The 14,450-nt window shown below is 48.0% G+C and overlaps 2 protein-coding genes across 11 annotated transcripts in view; one reads left to right on the forward strand and one right to left on the reverse strand.

Annotated features, from left to right (window-relative positions):
* The window catches only part of R3HDM1 (R3H domain containing 1), a 147,233-nt gene extending 136,638 nt beyond the window's left edge, over nucleotides 1-10,595 (reverse strand). For 4 of the 8 annotated variants that reach the window (XM_054043869.1, XM_054043871.1, XM_054043870.1 and 1 more), the window contains exon 1: nucleotides 10,474-10,594. The gene's annotated coding sequence lies outside the window, so the exon portion shown is untranslated. Of the gene's footprint in view, nucleotides 1-10,473 lie in introns of all 8 variants that reach the window. The other 4 variants (XM_054043864.1, XM_054043865.1, XM_054043873.1 and 1 more) reach the window with 2 other exon arrangements.
* A 2,348-nt stretch (nucleotides 10,596-12,943) lies between these two features.
* ZRANB3 (zinc finger RANBP2-type containing 3) overlaps nucleotides 12,944-14,450 on the forward strand; it is a 121,921-nt gene continuing 120,414 nt past the window's right edge. For 2 of the 3 annotated variants that reach the window (XM_054043915.1, XM_054043917.1), the window contains exon 1: nucleotides 12,944-13,444. The gene's annotated coding sequence lies outside the window, so the exon portion shown is untranslated. The remainder of the gene's footprint in view (nucleotides 13,445-14,450) is intronic. The other variant, XM_054043918.1, reaches the window with a different exon arrangement.

Consider the following 14,450-nt stretch of genomic DNA (forward strand, 5'->3'; position numbering starts at 1 on the left):
AAAATTCACTTTTCTAACCTTGGGCCTCTACTGCTCAAGAAGTGCCAATTATGTCAAACTTGACAATAGTTTTACTTTGCGCACTTATGCCCACACCAAACTTATTTTCCCTTGTGGATCCAAGTGATCTGAATCCATATTTTCAAAATAAGGAAAAACTGTACTCTCACTATGCTACTTACCACCCACAGCTTTGAAGGTATTTAAGATGTTTGTCCTGAAAAGCTTACAGCTCTCAGTAAATAATATATTGTAGTGGAATCTCATTTGACAAAGTTGTCCCTTTCACATTTCATAGACAGACACTAACAATCCTGTTTATTGTGAACTCTGAAATAAGACTATTATGAAGTAGAGTTAAAAGCAAAAAGCTTCAATGCACTGCCCTTCTGAACCTTGGCATATTGCAAAGTTGATCTCTAAAACAAAATGGACTCCACTAACAGAAGTTTGCAGAAGGGTTTTGGGGGGGGAAAAAAAATCCACTCTCTCGTCCCTAGTAGAAGATAGGAAACTTCCCCTGTCCAGAGACAGAATTAAGAGGCACGACTATCACAGGGAGGTTTGGGGTAAGAATATGAAAGAAAGACAAACAGAAAGAGGGCTAACCCATCAGTTTCTGCAGAAATTAAGCATACATTTGAAAAAGGAATTGCATTTCTACCACTTTGATTTGCAAAGGTAACCTTCATATGGAAACCAATACAGTGCCATTTTCATTAACCTGCAAAAATTTGATTTTTCCTTCCTAAAGGATAGTACTTTGCACTTTATTGAATTTCATCTTGTTGATTTCAGGCCAATTCTCCAATTGGTTACAGTCCTTCTGAATTTTAAATCCTGTCCTCTATAGTACTTGCAACCCCTCCTAGCTTGGCATCATCCTCAAATTTTGTAAGCCCACTCTCTACTCCATTATTGAACAGTACCAAATCGAGAGCTGCTGACCCCTGCAGGATTCCACCAGATACACCCTTTCAGTTTGACAGCAAGCCATTGAAAAGTACATCTTTCAATTATTTGAACACCCACCTTACAGTAATTTCATCTAAACCACATTTCCTGTTTGCTTATGAGAATGTCATGTGGTACTGCGTCAAAAGCTTTACTAAAAATCAGGATATAATCACATCTATTGCTTCCCTCCGCCAATCTACTAGGCCAGTAATCCTGTCAAGGAAGGGTCACAAATGAATAGTTAAATATATAGTCTCTCCTCTGTGAATGCATGCAGCATTATGCGAGTCTACACTGCACGGAAAGGGAAGCAGTGGTAGCTGTTCTATAATTAAAAGTGCCTCTGAATTTCTATTGTAAACCCAATTTTGTACAGTACCCTCCAAAAAAAATCAGTCTCAAAATTAGATTATATCTGGGCCCAAGGAGGTAGAATTTTATCTGCAATATTTTAAGTGAACCAGAATCTGTTACTGATTTATGATCCTCTAATAGAGGTGTTCAACAATGCTGCAAAAATCTAACTTCTATGGACACTTCGTATAATAAAACCCTCAGATAAAGATAAAGCCTACTTTATTGGACTCCCTGAGATGAGTGTCCAAAACTGGAGACTTAAGGCACAGGTACTATAGGCCCATGCCAAGGCCCTCAAGTCACTTGAGGGCATGATCTCATTTTTCATTAACATTTCTAGCCCACATAATTGTGAAGGAAAGCTTGAAAATATGACCTGAATGTAACCAATAAAAGGACATCTGCCTGAAGCCTGGTCTATGCTAGAAAGTTAGACTGATCCAGCTACATCACTCAGGAGTGTGAAAAATCCACACCCCTGAGCGTGGAAGTTAAGCCCTAGCATAGACAGCACTAGGTCAATGGAATTCTTCCATCAACCTATCTACTGCCTCTGGGGGAGGTGAATTACTTACACTGACAGAAGAACCCCTTCCATAGTGTAGGCAGGGTCTACGCCAGGGGTGGCCAACCTGTGGCTCTGGAGCCACATGCGGCTCTTCAGAAGTTAATATGTGGCTCCTTGTGTAGGCACTGACTCCAGAGCTGGAGCTACAGGCACCAACTTTCCAATGTGCCGGGGGGTGCTCACTGCTCAATCCCTGGCTCTGCCACAGGCCCTGCCCCCACTCCACCCCTCCCTCCCCCCCAAGCCTGCCAGGCTGTTCCCCTCTTCTCCCCCCCTCCCCCAAGCCTCCTGCACGCCATGAAACAGCTGATTGGGAGGTGCGGAGAGGGAGGGGGAGGTGCTGATTGGCGGGGCTGCCTGTGGGCAGGAGGTGCTGGGAACGGGGACCTGATGGGGGGCTGCTGACATATTATTGTGGCTCTTTGGCAATGTACATTGGTAAAGTCTGGCTCCTTCTCAGGCTCAGGTTGGCTACCCCTGGTCTACACTGGATTATTCCAGTGGCATAGCTGCATCTGTGGTGCTGTAGCATTTCACGTGTAGATAGGCCCTAAGTCTGCAGATAACTCTGAACTACTATTTTTTCAGGCTAGGAACTGACCCATACATTTCAATGGAGTGTTAACTCAGAGTCACCTCACTGGGAGACCCCACCCCACCATCTCAGCAGAGGATTGTGTGTATAGCAAGAAAGAAGAAGAGCAGATCCATCCAACGCATCTAAGTGGTAAGAGGGAATATAACTAGGAGCATCTAGTATCTGAAGTAAATATTGGAGTGCCCCCTGCTGCCACACCTGCCTCTTCCAGAGTTCTGGGGAACCCATGCTGCCACCTTTTTGTGGAACCTGCCTCTCTGAAGGGCAAAGGAGTCCCCCCCCCCCCCTTGGACTATCACTCCAGGTGGGGGGAAAGTGGTAGAACCCCAGAGAAGGAGCTGGGGCATAAGGAGTGAAGTCACAGGGCACAGGTTGGGTTGTGCTTTGGGCCCCAGTTTTCCTTAATCTGTAAATGCCAGTGGGGAAAATTTAGCAGATTAAAGTCTGATTTCAAGAGCTATTAGAATTCTGTTTAGTAATCACCAAGGAACATCAGCAAAGGTGAACTCTATCCCCATATCATCAGAATATGCATGTACAAGCAGACACTATATGTGCAATTAAATACTGCAAGTAGTCAAGGGGCTATATTATACATACACACACCCCATGCAAGTTTAAAGCCTTGCAAACAACTTGAGTGTCACAATATTCACTGCCTTTACAAAGCCCCTGAAACAGCCCCAGAGCAACTTAAGCCTTGCTAAGATTCTTGGTGAATCAGAAGCACTTATTCTGCAGCACTGAGGCTCATTACAGGGAGAGCTGGCAGCAAATCCCAAATTTAGGTTGCTTAAACACCATCCACCATAAAAGACTCTTGCGACCTTATTTTGAGAAGATTTGACATCTCCATTATTTGTAGCAGGGTTTTGAAACTCATCAGGAGGTAGCCTTGGGGTCAAGGCAGATACCTTTTGCTGGTCCCATGAAACTCTATTCAGATTTCTGAGTTATATACTGCTGAAAATTACCATTTCCCCTTTGTCACGTGCACTGTACATCTTAATTTTGGCAGCATGCCAGAACCCCTGAAGTTGCGCCAAAATCCCATAACCGTTGCACCAGAGCCCTCCTTTGCCACCTCACTTCAGCATACACTGTACTCGGAACACCAGGGAGCACAGAGTTAGCCTGACATCTGCTGGAATAGTTGCAGCAATGGGAAAAAGAGTGTGCAAGGGCAGTCATCCACTGCTACCCCTCTCTTGGGCCATCCCCTTCTTTGAGTGCACCCTTAAGGTCAGTTGCTCCTACTCCTTCAGAGGGTGTGATAAAAAGCCCTTGACAAGACTCAGCCCACCTCCAGTAGCTGAGGTTACAGGGTGAGAGAAAGCACTCAGCTGGAGCTCCGGCCCTCCCACCTAGACCCAGCAGACCAGCCTCCTCTCTGAGGGCATACCATAGGGCAGAAGCTTCGCCATTTATCAGGGCAAGGACTGTGGGCCCCTAAAAGCGATACTGTAACACAAATGAATGGGAATCAGGAGAACAGTTCTAGACTCATTCTTCTATTGACTGATATTAATACCACACACTTAACTTTAATGAAATACACAAAAGGCTATATTAAAAAGAATATTTAAGCTTGCAATGTCAAGCACTCAAAAGTTAGAAAATGCAAGAATCCAGGTTGCCCATGCAACCTTAATTCACCCCCTTGTGTATATGCATTATGAGAGAGAAAATTTAACTAAAAGATCAGATGTTATTTGTGCCACAGGGACTGTGCCTCATTCAGTGCATGGGATGGATGGTGCTCCCTGAATGGGTAGCTATTCAATATTTCTTTTTATACTCTTTCAATGTCTGACTTCATGCATTACTTTCTGCACACTATTCAAACCCAGCACTAAATATGGAATTATTAATTTCCTCATGGGCTTTTCTACTGTGCTCATCATAATATGAGTGCTTTGCAAACATTAACTTATCTTCACAACACCCCTGTGATGTACAGATGAACAATTAAGGTAGAGTGATTAAAGCCTAAATTATTAAGCGTCCACTAATTTTGGGTGCCTAGCGCCTGACTTTCAGTGTACTTAGCATTTTATAGCTCTTTATGTTCAGTGCTCCCACTGACTTCAGTTGCAACTGCTCAGGACTTCAGCAAATATGACCCCTTGTGTCTCATACACCCAGAAAATGAAAAACACAGAATTAATGGCCACTTATGAGAAGTTTTGGTTTAAGTGACACGGCCAGAATCATACTGGAACTCTGTGGTAGAGGCAGGGACAATAATTCAATTATCTAATGGGGTATTCAATGACCTAAATCACAAGAAGTTGTAGTGAGTCTGCAACACTCCAAGACAGGTACATCCGATTTAAAATAATAATAATAATAATAAAAAAAAGTTCCCCCAACCAAACCATCTGGTTTCTGGTGAGGGGAATGGCAGGATAAGGAGGAAAGAAGGGAGTATGAGGATATAGGGTTGAAGATATGTTGCCAATGATCATTAAGTTGGCTGATGAGAACAGACAGAAACACAACATGCTGGATGCACTATTAGTGGAAGTCTCCACTGGGGAGTTTGGATTTTTCAAGTGTCACACACTTAAAGAAACATGAATGTTTTACTTTTCTAAGAAGGTTGAGGACATGAGGGTATGTACTGTGACCCAGTATATAAGACTATATCTGCATTGTCAGTGTGGTAGGTACATGAATTATAGAGCCAATATAAATCAAGGCAGCATTATGAGTTTTATTATCTCATCTTGATATATTTATAGCCTTTCAGTTGTCAGTTTCTCCTTTATAGTTAGTTTATAGATTCTTTCTATATAATTGGGTAGAAAAATAAAAGTTTCTTCCTCCATTTCTCTCCTTCATTCCTTTGAACTTAGTTTCCATCATTTTCAATAAGCTTTTTTCTTCTCCATTGTCCTTTATTGCCCTGCTTCTTCCTTCAAACAACTCCCCCGCCCACACACATACACACACAAAAAAGTAAGAATGAATTGTGAGTATTTTACCTCTCACATGGCTGAACCACTCAACTTTCCATTTTAATTAAAAGGCTCGATTCTGGAAATATATATTGCACTCAAGTACTTTTACTAAATTACAGTAAGTGTCCTCCCCACCCACCCACGGGGTATAACTGGGAAAATGCCAATACAAACCTTGTTTAAGTGACCCACTCTAAGGTACATGCTTCAGCAATACTCCCAGTCCCAATCAGGATTACAAGACTAGGACATGAAACCAAGTTTCCTACAGGGAAGGTAATTTGATAAGACAGCCCTTACAAAAGCTTCCAAGAAGTCATGTCCACAAATTACAAATTTGTTTGTACTCCCTATCAGTTAATTATATTGGAAATCCATGAATTACATAAATACATCAGCTTTAAAATACATTAGGGAAATCAGGATTTAATAAACCTTATCAGAAGCCTCCAGACCTATTAGCCAATAAAGTACTTACATCAAATCCTAGATACCATAAATGATCCTTATTTCTAGGAGTGATAGTGTAATTGCACAGAGCACAATCTAGTTCTCTCAATTTTACGGAACATTTTCAATATACTTTACTACTTTTAAAAGAATTAAATCTATGCCATACTGCAAACTGACCTAAGTCTTATTTCTCCATCAAAAGTTATTTCACATACCATTCTACAACAGTACTCTAAGGTATCAAAACTCATTTATATACTATCCACATACAATCCCAAGTAAAAAGATCAATAAATGTAATTGTACAAACTACTCTGGAGTCAAGAGGTGCTGTGTCATCAACTACATTAAAAACTGAAATATCTCATATTATTTAAAGCATGTTGCATCGCAAGTTGTTTGACAGGGATAACTGTGTGAGCATTTGAGTGGGAGGGTATAGGAGAGGGGGGAGTAAATTAGGTCAAAGAGATGAAAGGAACAAAAATATGGAAATTTGCCCCATTCTCCTGGTTATAAGATCACCGGAGCACTGGCTCCTTTTACCTTAATACAGAGCGAAATGCAAGACAAAGACTTGCTTAACAAAGCTGATTGTGGTACAATTAAGCTTTTTTTTTTTTTTTTTTAAATCCTAAAATGCCCAAGTGGATCTGAAACATACAGAGAAGAGAGGCTTAAAAGCAAGCAGTGTTTAAGACTAATGAGGCTGGGAAAGCCAGCCACATTAAGACTGAAGGGTGAGTGGGAGTGGGTAAACAAGGCTAAAGATAAGAAAATAACGGGGAAGAAGCGTAAAAGAATTAGACAATAAAAAAATTTAGTGGAGGGGGGAAAGCCATAGGCAGGATGAGAGGAGAAGCAACTTGGGAGCCAGCAAAAAGGGAAGGAGGAAAGAGCCTAAGGGAAGGTGGGGGGAGGGGGCGAAGAGGTAAAGGTACACCTAGGCCTGAATTTGGACAGAATTAAGTAGCCTATGCTTTCTAGAGGGTTCTGAATTTAATGAATAAATTTCTAGAAAACTGCTAAGGAATCCCATTCCAATACATCATACTCCTTTCACCAACAACTGGCATTTAGGTATATCCACCATCATTCCTCATAACTGGACACATTATAGTCAGACTTGACAGGAATTTGCTATTATGTTTTTACAGAAAAAGATAGAGTGATTAAAATAATGAAGTGTGAACATTCTACTAGAAGTTAATTGAGCAGCAGAAAAGTCCACCACTCAAGACCTACTACAATGACAGATTACCATAGAAACTTTAACATGACTGCAATTTATAGTACAATCTTATTATATAACCATCATTCCCTAATACATTCACAATTACAGTACCTATCATGAGAGAATTCCTATTTTCAATTCTTATTGCCAGTGTTTCCAAAGAATGTCACATGTGACAAATAAAAGTGATGGACTATGTCACATGAAGTGTGCCAATACCAGAATTATTCATCTCCTAGAATGGCAGAACGTTTAAATAAAGGCCCTGGAATAATACATTATTTCCAATCCCCTCCCCTTTCATTACAACAGGAAGTGCAAAATCCTATTTCTGCAGTCTAACACCACCACTGGATCATAAAAGTGCTGGCACCCAGTATTTGTTTTAGTCAAGAACCTTGCAGCTACCTGTGACCTAAAGAGAAAAAGTACTTTATTTTCAGCTACTTTGTCTTTAAACTTTATTCTATATGAAAAGAATTACAAATTGATTATTCATTGTGAACTGATGCTAAGGCCTTAGTTTTGGACACTTTTGTTAAGAAACAGGTTAAAAATAACTGTATGTGTATGTAGAATACAAGATCCTTTCTAAGTTCAATGTTCCATGATGATCTATTACCATGTAGAGGCATAAAGCTTTTGCAAACTTTGTTTTCTAAACATGTTCACTTTCTAAGCCTGAACATCATTCTTGGATGTATTAGCAGGAGCACTGTAAGCAAAAACACAATAAGTAATTTTTCCACTCTACTCAGCATTGCTAAGACCTCAACTGGAGTATTATGTCCACTTCTGGGCACCACACTTTGGGAAAAATGTGGACAAACTGGAGAAAGGCCAGAGGAGAGCAACAAAAATGATTAAATGTCTAGAAAACATGACCTAAAAGGAAACTGGGTTTGTCTCTTTTCCAGACTAAACAACTGGGGGGTGGGGGGGGGGGGGGAGGAAGAGGACCAAGAGGAGACAGAACAACAGTCTTCAAGTACATAGAAGATTGTTGTAAAGCGGAGGGCAATAAATTGTTTACCTTAATCATTGAGGACAGGACAAGTAGTAGTGGGCTTAAACTGCAGTAAGCGAGATTTAAGTTAGACATTAAGAAAAACTTCTTAACTGTCAGGGTAGTTAAGCGGAACAAGTTACCTAAGGTGGTTGTGAAATCTCTGTCATTGGAGATTTTTAAGGAGGTTAGACAAACACCTTTCAGGGATGGTCTAGAGATAATGCTTAGTCCTGCCTCAGTGCAAGGGACTGGACTAGATGAGGTCCTCTATTGAGGTCTCTTCCAATTCTATGAGTCTATGATTCTGTATATCTAGGAACAGACCTTTTGCCTCCACCCCACCCACTTTATATATATCACAAAATATACAAAGTAGAAAACACACAGCTGCAATTTGCCTATCACACCATCCATAATTACAACTATAGCTAAAGGAATTGCACAGAATGTGTTTATCATGGGAATCCAGCTTATAAAACCTGCTTACAACAACAACAAAATCAAGTCTTCAATATAACAAGGTATCTTAAGAAGATTACGTTCTGTTCATTTTTCCATTTTACTTTTGGTTAAAAAAGGGAAACTCTTCCGCAGTGCCAACCATTTAAACGTAGAGCCATTTTAAAAATAAAAGTGTCATTCTAAGAGGCCGCCAAAAGCAAACAGTGATGTAGCTATTCTATCTACACTTTGGATTACACTGTGCTAGTTACAACTACATTCAAGACAATTGTCCAGAATACATTATGTACAACGATTTTCCAATGTCAGAGCCAACAGTTATAATATTTCCTCCATCCAGAGTGAAGAGAGAAAAAAAGAAAAGAAATGGAACCCAGGTTAGCCCAAATCGGTACAGCAAATTTGCACAGTAGTTTCTTGGCAGGGTTTTTAAATATGTTAAGTTTGAGCAATTAAGTAATTAGTAGTACTGTGTCTACACCAGTAATACATTGCACTTTTATAGCACCTTTCATTTGAAAAACTCAAAGCAATTTAAGAGCCCTTAATTAAACCTCACAACATTTAAGTTCCCTGCCTTAAAGACAGAGAAATGATTGGCCCAAGCAACTCGCCTCTCTTTAAAGTGTTTTTTTTTAAAATATGAATGCTACACTAACATAACACAACCCTATTTTTGTAGCAAAAACATATGACATGAACCCATTCACAGTTGGTTCAGACATGAGACCAGAGGAGTCAAAGTTAGGAGGAATGGGATAAAACATGGGACTACCTTATTTTAAAACAAGCAAAAAGCTTCACATCCACTTGTACCAGCAGTGACCCATTTAAACTGAATTATCCTATTATACCCAGATGCAGTTACATTCAGAACTTCAGAAACACTCTTTCTCTTGCCAGCATCATTAAATGCCACCTCAACTTTTGTTAATCTAGCATCAGGGAGACAGTCTGTAAGCAGCTCCATACCCCATCCTTTATAACTGGGGAAATTTGAAACATTCACTACCTCTTTAAAGGGGCAACATGCTGTAGTCACACCAGTTTCTCCACTGGTCCTCTCCTGATACCACCTCCTCAAATGCTTCTGACTCAATTTAATTATAAAGCCACGGGGTGCAGATGCAGCCCTTAAAAAAGATCCTTAGGGTGCAACAAGCCCAGTGCAGGATCCCAGAGTGCAGCTACACTGAAAGCTCCTTACGAGTCCTTAGGTCCAGCCAGCTTCTAATGGCATCTCAGCATACGACCTGTCCCCAATCCCCAGGGTGCTATCACCCAAACCCCAATGCAGGGGCCTCCCCCCAGATGCAGCCACCACTCCCAACCACCCCGGGGCATCTGCCTCCAGGACCCCCCACCCCAGGCGCAGCTGACCCCACCCCTCCAGTGCAGGGACCGCTCCCCCCCAGTGCAGTTACCCCCAGGGCCCCCACCCCACCGCAGACCACCTCCCGGAGCAGTTGCCCCCAGGACCCTCACCCCAATGTGCCCCCCCCCCAGCAGCTGCCCCCAGGGCTCCCACCCCACCGCAGACCACCTCCCGGAGCAGATGCCCCCAGGACCCTCACCCCAATGTGCTCCCCCCCAGTAGCTGCCCCCAGGACCCTCACCCCAGTGCCGGCCCCCTCCAGAGCAGTTGCCCCCAGGACCCTCACACCAGTGCCCCCCGAGCAGCTGCCCGCAGTGCCGGGCCCCCCTCCAGGGTGCAGCTGCGCCCAGGGACCAACCACTCCCCCACACGAGTGCAGTACTCCAGCAGCCCTTGGGGCCGAGCAACCCCTCACGCGGTGCGGGGGCCCTGGAACAAGCTCCCCTCGCCTTCGCAGGGCGGCGGGCGATGGCTATAAAGGAAGGTGCGCTCCTTACCGCTTTGGCGCTAACACAGCCGGGCGGATAAGGGCGGCGACGGGGCCGCCTCGGTGACGGAGATTCACACACGAGGGAGAACTAACCCCATCACCAGCCCCCGACAGCGGCTCCGGTTCCTCCTACTGCCGCGGCAGGGACAGAGACCCGCCCCCTGCCAGTGCCTGCGAACGGCAGCGCACAATCCCGCTGACCGACGTCAGCCTTGGCCATTTACAGTCCAGCCTCCGCCCCCAGAGCTGCCGCTGTGGTGCACATACCACTTGCGCATGAACTCGCCCACTGAGGGGTCTCTGGCCAATCGTAACGGGTGGTTTTACTGAATGACGGCCCTAATTACCAATAGGAAGTCGGTGGACCGGCACACAGAGACCCGCCTCCATGGTCCACCAACGACCAGTGGAATCGCGGCGCTGCGCTGACAGACGGTTTTCACGTCTAATGACAATCATGTCGGTACTTGTTCCCGTAGTGATATTATAACCCCCTTCCTCGCGAGCTCTGGTGCTGTGCCCAACTAGAAGGACCAGCTCGCTGGGAGCCCCCTCCCCTATCATCAGCAGCGAGCGTCTCCCCATCCGCCCAAGCCTCCGAAAACAGGTCCCGACCGTTTCCCTAAAGTACAGCGCAGCCCGTGTGCGCCAGCGCAAGGCATCCTGGGAATTGTAGTCTCTTGTATTAGCATGCTCATTGCTTGCCCCCAGGAGCCTGTTTAGCAACGGGCCAGTCGGAGAGCAGCACCGGCCTCCGTAATTCTTCCTACCCTCACCCGCCATCTCGCTTATTTATAGGAGTAAAGGAGTTCTGCCGCCGACTGCCATACAGTCCACAGCACTCTGCAGCCCCACCCATGGCTCTCTGGGCTCGTCGCACTGTCAGTCAGCACCATATACCCCGTCAACACAGCTCCCCCTTCCCCATCTCCTAGTAACTGCAATGCCCCACTCTCCCGAGAATCGCTGGAGTCCTTCCCACACCTCGTCCTATTCGCCAACACCCCCTATAGAGCCTTCCCATTCAGACAGCCCCACACCTCAACATAGCTCCCCCACACCCCCTGCATAGCTCCCACCCCCCGTGTAGCGCCCCCTACGCAGATCCCATCCCCCGTGTAGCGCCCCCCACAGCTCCCACACACCCCGTGTAACGCCCCCTACATTACTCCCACTCCCTGTGTAGCGCCCCCCATAGCTCCCACACACCCCGTGTAACGCCCCCTACATTACTCCCACCACCCGTGTAGCGCCCCCCTGCATAGCTCCCCCCCGTGTAGCGCCCCCTACGCAGATCCCATCCCCCCGTGTAGCGCCCCCCTAGGGTGACCAGATCACCAAAGACAAATATCGGGACGCGGGGCGGGGGCGGGGGCGGGGCCAAAAAAAAAAAAAAACCTTCCTCCACAAGCGCTGGAGGGAGGCCCGGGAGACTCAGGGGAAGCGCGGGGCCGGGGTGAGTGAGAGCCCGGCCTGGCCCCGAGCAGGCAGGACTCAGTTGGTGGTTGGGAGAGGAGGGGGGCGGCCCGCGGGGCCAGGCGGTGGCTGTTCTCACCCCCGGGCAGCGGGACTCGGGAGCAGCCGCTGCTGCAGCTCCCACTGCCGCGGGGGAGGAAGCGGCCATGGCGCTCCGCGGCTGCGGCTCTGGCGCCCCCGAAACTCCCGAGCCGGGGCCTGCTGCAGGGACCCAGCAGCGCGCACGCTGGGCCCAGCCCCTGGCCAGTCGCGTCTGGGCTGCTGCCCAGCTGGTGCTATCCCGCGGCGGCCCCAGAGCGGGGGCAGCAGGCCCCAGCCCCCCCCGTCCCGCTCGGGTCCCGCAGGGGAACGAACGGGGCTGGGCTGCCGATGCCCCTGCTCCGGGGCCGCCGCGGGATAGCACCAGCTGGGCAGCAGCCCAGACGCGACTGGCCAGGGGCTGGGCCCAGCGTGCGCGCTGCTGGGTCCCTGCAGCAGGCCCCGGCTCGGGAGTTTCGGGGGCGCCAGAGCCGCAGCCGCGGAGCGCCATGGCCGCTTCCTCCCCCGCGGCAGTGGGAGCTGCAGCAGCGGCTGCTCCCGAGTCCCGCTGCCCGGGGGTGAGAACAGCCACCGCCTGGCCCCGCGGGCCGCCCCCCTCCTCTCCCAACCACCAACTGAGTCCTGCCTGCTCGGGGCCAGGCCGGGCTCTCACTCACCCCGGCCCCGCGCTTCCCCTGAGTCTCCCGGGCCTCCCTCCAGCGCTTGCGGAGGGGGGAGGAAGGGTGAGCCCGGGGAAGAGGCGGGGATTCGGGGAGGGAGCCAATCGGGGGAGGAGGGGGCGGAGTCGGGGCGGGGGGGGGTGCGAGCACTTCCGGGCTCTAGGCTCCGGGGCATTTCCTTGTTTGTCCGGTTGTCCCGACCGCATGTCGGTCGGGACGCGGGACAAACAAGGAAATATCGGGACGTCTGGTCACCCTACGCCCCCCATAGCTCCCACACACCCCGTGTAACGCCCCCTACATTACTCCCACCCCCCGTGTAGCTCCCATAGCGTCACCCCGCCCCGCTCCGTAGCTCCCACAGCCTTCCCATTCGTGCTGTCGCCCCGCCTCCCTTCCCCGAAGCTCACTGTCGCGGCGTTGCCCCTCCCCGTCATATTCCCGCGCACCCCCGGGACAAAGTGGAGGAGGCGAGTCAGGACACGGGATCACAAACCCGCCCTCCCCCGCCAGCGGGAAGGGATGAGTGAGTCGGTTGGACCGGCGCGGGGTGACACTCGGGGTAGGAACAACCCTCCCGCATCTCAACTACTCCCCTCCTATGCCCCCGGAAGCGCCGCTCGCGCACCCGCGGCCACTTATTGGCGGGGGATTTTTTTCCCCTGCGGAGGGGGGTGTGTGTGTTTGGGACTATGGCGGTTCCCGCCCCCGCTAGAGGTCACTTCCGGGGCTGAGCGAGCCCGAGCCCGCGCGAAACCCGCGTCGCTCTGGGGAAGTGTGGTGGCGGCTGCAGCGGCAGTAGTGGTAGGTGTGAGTTAGTCGGCGGAGGCGAGGCTGCTCTCGTCTTTTACGCGGGATAAAGGGTGGCCAGGCAAACTTAGCCAAAGGCTCTGGTCCTTCCTAGTCCCCTACGGATTGGGGGGCTGGCGGCGCCTTGCATGGTGGAGAGCCGCGATTATTCCCTTCTCCCCGCCCCCGGGCGGTCGGGCTGTGGACTAGCGCGCCCTAGGGTCAGGGCTGCGGTGTGTGGCAGGCCGTGTTCAGTGGGGCTTCAGCAGCTGGGTGTTAGTCCTGTCTAACGCCACATACCACTGTCTGCCTCCCTCCCCCCCTTAATGATGGCATGTGCCCCTAATGTTGATGCTCGCGGTGGCTTCCCAGATTGTGTCTAGGGTGGAAGTTGTACATTGTTAAGCTGTTTGCTTACTGTGGTGGCTGAGATTGTGCTGTGTGGGAGTTCATCTAGGTAGGGGGACTTGAGGCTAGATCGACTTGTTCTTGACTCGAGGAAAATCCTCGTCTCAGAACCACATCTGAGATCTCCGTTTCTCTTGTGTGTTCATCTGAGGGATGTAGATCCATGACCACCCAATGGCTAGTGACCCTTTAGAAAACATTGCAAATGTCTCATGTCACAGAAACCTAGCAGTCTAGGAATCTAGCAACTCAAAGTAATTAATATCCACACTGGAAATGATTACTCCATGTTCTGGGATTACTGCTTTTCAAATTTAACAAGGGGATTCACTTTTAGCAACTTGACTACAAGACTAATGAACGTCAGATATGTTAAAACAGAATTTTAATGACGTTGAAATGTATTTGTTAGTTCTGTCCCCAAAATGATTTGGGATGGCAAGCATCTGACTATAGAGCCCTACTCCAAATGAGAAGCCCTGCAAAATGTAGAGAGAAGTTCAACTTCACAGCTGTGCAGGAAACAGTTGAATGGTCTAGGGCTGGGGTTCTCACCACAATTTTTCTGGTGGCCTCAAAGTGTGGACACCAACCCTTGCTGATGGCTGCACTG

The sequence above is a fragment of the Malaclemys terrapin genome, chromosome 11, assembly GCF_027887155.1.
Source record: "Malaclemys terrapin pileata isolate rMalTer1 chromosome 11, rMalTer1.hap1, whole genome shotgun sequence".
NCBI classification, from domain to species: domain Eukaryota; kingdom Metazoa; phylum Chordata; order Testudines; family Emydidae; genus Malaclemys; species Malaclemys terrapin.